Source organism: Osmia bicornis, chromosome 1 (assembly GCF_907164935.1).
Source record: "Osmia bicornis bicornis chromosome 1, iOsmBic2.1, whole genome shotgun sequence".
In the NCBI taxonomy this organism is placed as follows: domain Eukaryota; kingdom Metazoa; phylum Arthropoda; class Insecta; order Hymenoptera; family Megachilidae; genus Osmia; species Osmia bicornis.
In genome coordinates, this window is record NC_060216.1 from 8,972,640 (window position 1) to 8,979,780 (window position 7,141).

Here is a 7,141-nt window from a genome sequence, read left to right on the forward strand (position 1 = left end):
TGTATTAATTGCAACGATGCTTCTTTATTAAGTGTGCCAAGGGCATCGTGTGACGTATCGATGCGTCATAATTACTTACCTCTGAAACCGGTAAAAATTTTGTCCCGATGACTCGATTCTGCATTATTTTCTTTTTTTCTCTCGTGAAGTCAGAAGACCCGTTGACTCAACAAATTAATTAATCGCGCAAGCTCTTTGTTTCATTTTAGCCATATAATTTCGTACTACCTCACTTGCACTCAATTATTACGCTTGATATTTTGTGAACTTTTTAATATCTTCAGGGAGTCAGACTTTTTTAATTTCATATTTTATACGACACCTGCATCATCGTCGATGCATGTCACCCTAAAATCCAAGGACCCTCGTCGACCTTTGCGTTCGTAAAACTAACGAGTTATTAGGCCGTTAACGAGCCGGCTGTCCGGTTATTTTCGATCCGGCTACCGGTATTGTTCGCGAAATCGAAGTGGGTGTACGCGCAGGGGCGAGCGATTGACAGGGGATGGTTTTCGACAACGAGATCCTAGCTGGGATCGTAACGATGAGAATCGAGAGCTCTGTTTTTCAATCGACCGATAGACACTTCCCGAATGTATTTTTTTTCATGTTACCCACTGAAAATTCAAGCGAGAGACAAAATTCGTTCGAATATTTTTTCCAGAAATACATTTTATTTTCTCGTTAACTGAATATTTCCGTCGATTGAGGCGTTAATTGTGCATACTACGTATCAACGACTGGTTTGAAAACACACGTATCAAGGAACACATGTCTCTGTACCCAGCTAGATAAACACAAATCCCCGTAAAATACCGTGCAAGAGGATTCTCGCCTTTATCAGTATTCACGCTAATTGCACAAGAAGGGACGAGAAGGTGGATATTGCTTAGCCATCGCCGTTCACCGTTACTGGAAACCGACGCGAAAGGGATTTTCTCTCGCCATAGAGTTGCGCCTCCGTAGGGCCAGTATCCTCTCGCCAGGTGGATCCGTATTTACGTACCAATAAGCGTAAAATTGGCCTAACTGCTCCGGGAGACAAGCCTGGAGGAGGGAAGTTGAGTTAAGAGAAGCAAAGTGAGAGAGAGATAAGCGAGGAAGAGGAGACAGGAAAGACGCGGGTGGAGGATCCTCGGAAAGAGAAGCCTGGTGGTTGCTGAGGCGCGGCGAGAGGGGGGAGGGAGCCAGGCAATCATGCGTAATTGAATTCACCTTTGTGCAAGAGAGGGTTGGAACCGTATGAATATTCAATTCCTCAATTTGCCGCGCGAGCATACACGTTCAATTTGGCGAGAAGCGTCAAGAAGGAGCGGAGCGTGGTTCAGAAGCTCGCAGCATCGCCGGCAACCAATTAGAATGCAGCGTTTGTGTGCGTTTTGCCAGGGCCATTTCGTAGCCGGTTTGACAACGTGTTTCTAACCCGACAAACAGCTTCGATCCGTTTTCAACCCGCTCAGACACTTCTCTTCAAACATCGCGGTTTGATATCGCCGGGTGTCGGGTCGAGGGTGACGCCCCGGCTTTTATTAATTAAACGTCATTCCGCGTGAAAACAGTCTCGCGTGCCTTGCCACTCGACCGGAGAAGCGAAACGTTTGCATCCGGAGTAATGGAATTCCGTATGATCGATCTTAATATCGTGTAATTAACAAAAATTGACATTTTTTCATATCATTTATCACATTACCATCGCTGTTTTTTACGCGACATAATACAGATGAGGCAATGAAAAAGAAAAAAAGGAAAAGGGTGCTTCGGGCGGTTCAACATTTGAACGCTCCATTAGCGAAGTCGAGCGGCCAGTCACTCGTGCCCTTCGACGCAAATGCACTTTAAAGGAGCGGAGAAAAGGGACGAACAAATTTTCCTGACCTTTTCTCGGACGATATTTCCAAGCGACGACACGGTATTCTTCATCGAGAACGGATTTACGTGTGCGCAGAACGGGCGTCGCGCGGGCATTACTTACACCCGATGATTACAATCAACAGCCATTCAGAGAAACCACCCTCCGGGGTGTGTACAGTCTCTGTTTTACTTTCCGTTCGAGCGATGCGAGCCGCCACGTGACCGCAATCACCGTGCAGTTTGTGGGTACTTACACAACTGTTTAACAAATACATGGGGGCGTGCGTTCCGCTTCGTTTTGTTTCGTGATCTTCCATGGGATTCGCCGGATTACCCGGGCGAACACAATGGAATTTTTGCGAACTGACGTGAATCATTGACTGCGTTGGATTCATTAGTTCATTTGGATGCGTGGAATAACGTGATTCATGGTGAAAGATATTACAGAATTTTTATTATTTTCAAATGTTATACATTGAATCTTTCTGTCAATACACGATGTCGTTCACGGATCAACCAGTAACTTCTCAGTCGGTCTAAAGAGGATCGACGTTAATCCTGAAGTCGTCTTCACGACACGTCTTCGAGGAGGACCCTACGTGATACTGATGCCAGTCGAAGATCAAGGAAAGCTGGGGAGAAGAATCTAGACGCGGGGAACAATGTCTAGCAACGGCGCCACTCGAACACTTAAACCTAATTCCTATGGGCGACGATCCGTTATTTTCCTCTGCTTCTTCGGACGCCGCTTTACAACCGGAAAGTAAAATGGACCGTTTGTATCGGGACGGGAGGAAACTGCATTTCGTTGGAAACAATGTTCCCGTTGCCGCTGAATCGAGCGTGCAAGATTTTCTTCCTCCGTGTGTAAGTGTAAATGGGAATTGACTTCCATGTTTCAGCAGAATTTTCGTGTTTTTAGTGAGAAACACTGTTGATCCTATAGGAAAACTGGTGAGGAAATTTGTAAAAATTGCAATGCTGAAATTTTACAGAAACATTAGATGAAATAATTATGAGAGTTGGGGATTTGTTACCTTATTTTCGTGTTAAAAAGAGTTGAAACTATTTTTATTTCTTTATTCCAAAATTTTATAAATTTTATTTCTCTGCAATTTACCAGCTGAATCAACGAAACAATTCCAAAAACAAATAACAAATACCGACCCATTGTGAACCACGTATAGAGGTACAGTGGAAAATCGCGCGACACAATTAGCGAGGAAATTTCGCGAAACGAGCTGGTCGATTAATCCGGCCAGTGTAGCGCTAGAAAAAAGAACCAGCAGGTTTCGAAAAAAAAAAAAAGAATATTTTTGTTCGTGCGTTGTTGTCTAAATCAACCGGTGGTAAAAATAAAAATAAAAAAAGGAGAGAGGACCGGATGATTATAGCAGCCGTGCCATTAGATGCGGCGCGTTGCATTTTGTTCGTGCAATTTTGGCAGTTCTCGCCGGTCGCTAACAAGCGTCGCGGCACCGCGTAATTAACAGCGCTAATTTTAATTGCTGTGCAACAAAGGGCGGATGAACTGGAGATTCCCGTGGGAGCACCGCGAGCACTCCGCTGATGAACGATAATTTCGGCAGATTCCCTTCCTCTCCTTTTGCTTCGTCGTTCGCTCTTACCAACTGGCCAACCCCTTAACTTCGTCGCTCGATTCGATTTCTCGCGACTCGCTTGCGATATCTCGTTTCTTCACGGGTCAGATTGTAGGCGAGGATGGCAGGAAACCAGGTTTCCTGCTGACCAGCCACCAGCGTGAATCATCGAATCGTTTGAACCTTGGGATGAGACTACTTTTTATGCTTGTTGTGTATCATTTTGGAAGATGTTCAGGCGTGTCTATGAAAATTAAGTGAAAGGCGTAAATCTTTGGTATTTCACGCGGTGACGAATGACGTGTCTTTTTTTATATGTGTAAGAATTTTTCACAATTTTGTCAAATGAATTTATAGGTACGTATCATTCAATCGGGTGCTGTAAATGTAAGACAGTTTTTTAATTTCTATTTGCCGTGGAGGAAAAACATTGTTGAACGAGAGATAAAGGAAGTCGTCTATATGAAGATACCCTATTGAGTAAATAGGAGGATTGTTTGCGGAGTGACCCGAAAAGGCTTTCCAAACTCGGCACTGCTAACGTATGCCTGTCTGTGATAAAACATAGATTAGGAATGATAAGAGGAAGCATGTATAAATACCATAGAATAGTTCAATTTACAAATCCTTTTCTTCAGATACAATATTTTTTAAAATTTATTTCCTTCTGCAAGGGGATGATTAAAAAAATTTTCTTCTGAAACAGATACTCCAAAAGCTTTTGAATCACCCTTGTAGAAATTTGCTTTTTTGAACCCCATGTTAATAGTATTACACGGCACCGTGTCGGTACCGTTAGCCATTACAAAACTACAAACCTTGAAACCAATAAACCAGCTCGAAAAAGCATGTATGCAAAAAGGGATCGTGTTTCTCGTGGTGTTGTACCAATTGTTACGTACCGGTGGATTTTTATGGTGGATATGGTAGAAAACAAGCTGGACGGGAACGTGTTTTGCATAAACAAACGCGGTGGATTTCGCGTATCCGTGTACGTTGCACGACGATCGACGGTTGGACAGGTAAAAGCCGCGATGAAAATCCCATCAGAACGAGGCTCATGAATAAAAAATTCGCGTCGAAACCTATCGGGGCATCTGGTTGACCAGACAGGTCGCATTAAGGCTGATATCCAGAAACACTCTGCGAGATTGTTATTCCGCCCACCCCTGATTGTCTCACCCCCTCGGATAGCCGTGAATTCGTCGGTTCCTGGCTAACTACCCCTTATTGGCGCTCTGATCGACTCGAGGGGTAATTTTGTTCACTTTTTGCCTGTCATTTCACCGGTTACAATGGGTCAGTTTGATGTTTGTTTGGGACAATGAATCGTTGTGTTTTACTATGGTACTTGTTTCAAGATTTATTAAATGATCTAATATTTCGAAGATCTCTGAATACTGTTAAATCCATTATATTTTCTATCACCTCGTTTCTTACTTTTTATTTTTTTTTTCATTTTTATTCTTCCGTGTTAGTAATGTGAATTTCGGTGATCGATAGTCAGAAGATTGATTCATAGATATAAATGACAGTGGGTAATCATATTAAGTTTGCACGACATGCTAAAAGTTCCTTGCTCTGTCACCCCCATCCCCGATCATTTTTTCCATCATCCGTAGCATTTTAATCTGGTAATGTCAAAGCCGTGCTTCGGTATTGAGGATCATTAGTCAAACTGTCATAGCGATATTAATAGTCCGCGGGTATCGAAGTATGCACTCCATGGAAATGCATTTCATTTATTTCCCGACCGGCCTCGGTGACATTGTTGAATGACTGCGGCCTCCTTTTTCCCCGATTTTTCCCTCGACTCTGCCTCGTCCACCTTTCACGCAACCTTCTCCCTTGGCAAGTGCATCGAGACGTCGATTATGAACTTGCTAGTTGTCTCGATGAAGCAGAAAAGAAATTCATTCGTATAGAAAAGCTAATATCATCGCTGATAAATGCATACAAGAAACAGATTTATAATTTCTTAGCTTTTTTATTGTGAACTTAAAGTTGAAAGCTGAGCAATAAAAGCAAATTTATTTGTTTATATACCTGTGACAAGTTAAGAATCACTAAAAATTGTATAACTTAAGGATGTTAAGTAATCAGATAGAATCATGCTTGGAATCATTTATTACTTCCACGTGAAACAGGGCTGGTTATCATTTTCTAAAACAAAATTTATGAATGCAGTAAACGATAGAATCACAAGTATCAAGTATCTCTGGATTCTCTTTTCTAATCTTTCTTCCTGTTTCAGCGATCTTGTACGTTGATCTGGTCTCAAGGCGAGTTTCCACTTATTTTGTCGTTAACGGATAACATGCAGTCTGTATCGCGAGCGGTGCACACTACAGATACAAATCGGCTTCAAATGGAAAGTGATAGATCTACAATCCATTACTTGATAATAGAACGGTAAACAGAGTGAGTCATGTTTCGCGGCCATTAGCATTTATCGGAGTGGTAGCGCTTGAAATGTTGAAGAAAAATAATTACGATATACGTTATCGAGTTATCGGGTCTCCTAATCAGGTACTTTCTAATTTCCCCAGATCGCATCTTGTCCCTACCTTATCTCACCTGTTGCGGTATTCAGCTTCGTTCACCGTCTATCCATTATCCGGTTACTGAAGAAACTTTTCATTTAACAATCGTCTGTTGTATCGCATGATGCACTTAAAATGAACCTACCCTTAAAACTATTTAACTTCTAGACATGCAAAAACAATTTCTATGAAATGTAGATCAAATCAAAAGCAATTGATAAATTATGATGGTCAACTTACAAATTAGATGCACCACCGCGTTCACTATCAATCATCCGCAAAAAGCTTCTTCTCTCTCGACAATGTGTTCGCGAGCTTCGTAACCGGCGTCCACTAGCCAGCCAAGACACACAGTGCACTTTGTACGCTGGAATAATTAGCAGCATCGTGCAAGGTGTATGCCAGCTCTAACAAGGTTAGCTAGTTTGCCCTGCGGGGGCCCAACGTTGAAGGAGGCGCCCCTGTTCGGGATCCATCCGTCGTTTTCTTCACTAGGGAGACCAACGGTCGGTCTGATGACTCATCGGGGCCTTGCTGGTGGCTACGACGACGATGATGATGGTGGTTACCAGCCCCTTCCAGAGCCACCCCGTTAACGGTGCATCGTGCTGCTCCTCCACGTGCACCTCTCTTAGTCATCCTCTCTTCTCTTTTTTTTTTTCCTCTCCTTTTTATTCTCCACTCCACCTTCGTTCTTTCTTCCTCGCCCTTACGAGTACCCACTGCCTGTTGCCGTCGAGCCGTAGGTTCACCTGATCGATGCACGTGTTAAATAGTCGAGTAGACTGGTAGAAAGACCGGTGGTTGTTGTCTAGCTCGACGTACAATGAACAAATTCGTTGTAAATCGGTTTGTGAGTCAGCGAGCGAGTACACGCGTTCGCCAGGATACGGTTCGCGGAATGCGGATTGATCGTCGAGGTCGACGAACGTTCGATTTTCTTGCATTATTTTCTGGATTCGATTTGAATCGCGGTTCGAAGAAGATCGATCGATGAATCGGACCATCCAAGTCGGCGCAACTAGAATTTTAACCCTTCCGACCCAACGCTTCGGTCGCTTAACTTCATTAAAATCAAGTTCGTAATCTTACGTAACAAGATGACTGTTGAATGTTTTATATTCAGTTCGGTTAAATTATTTATTT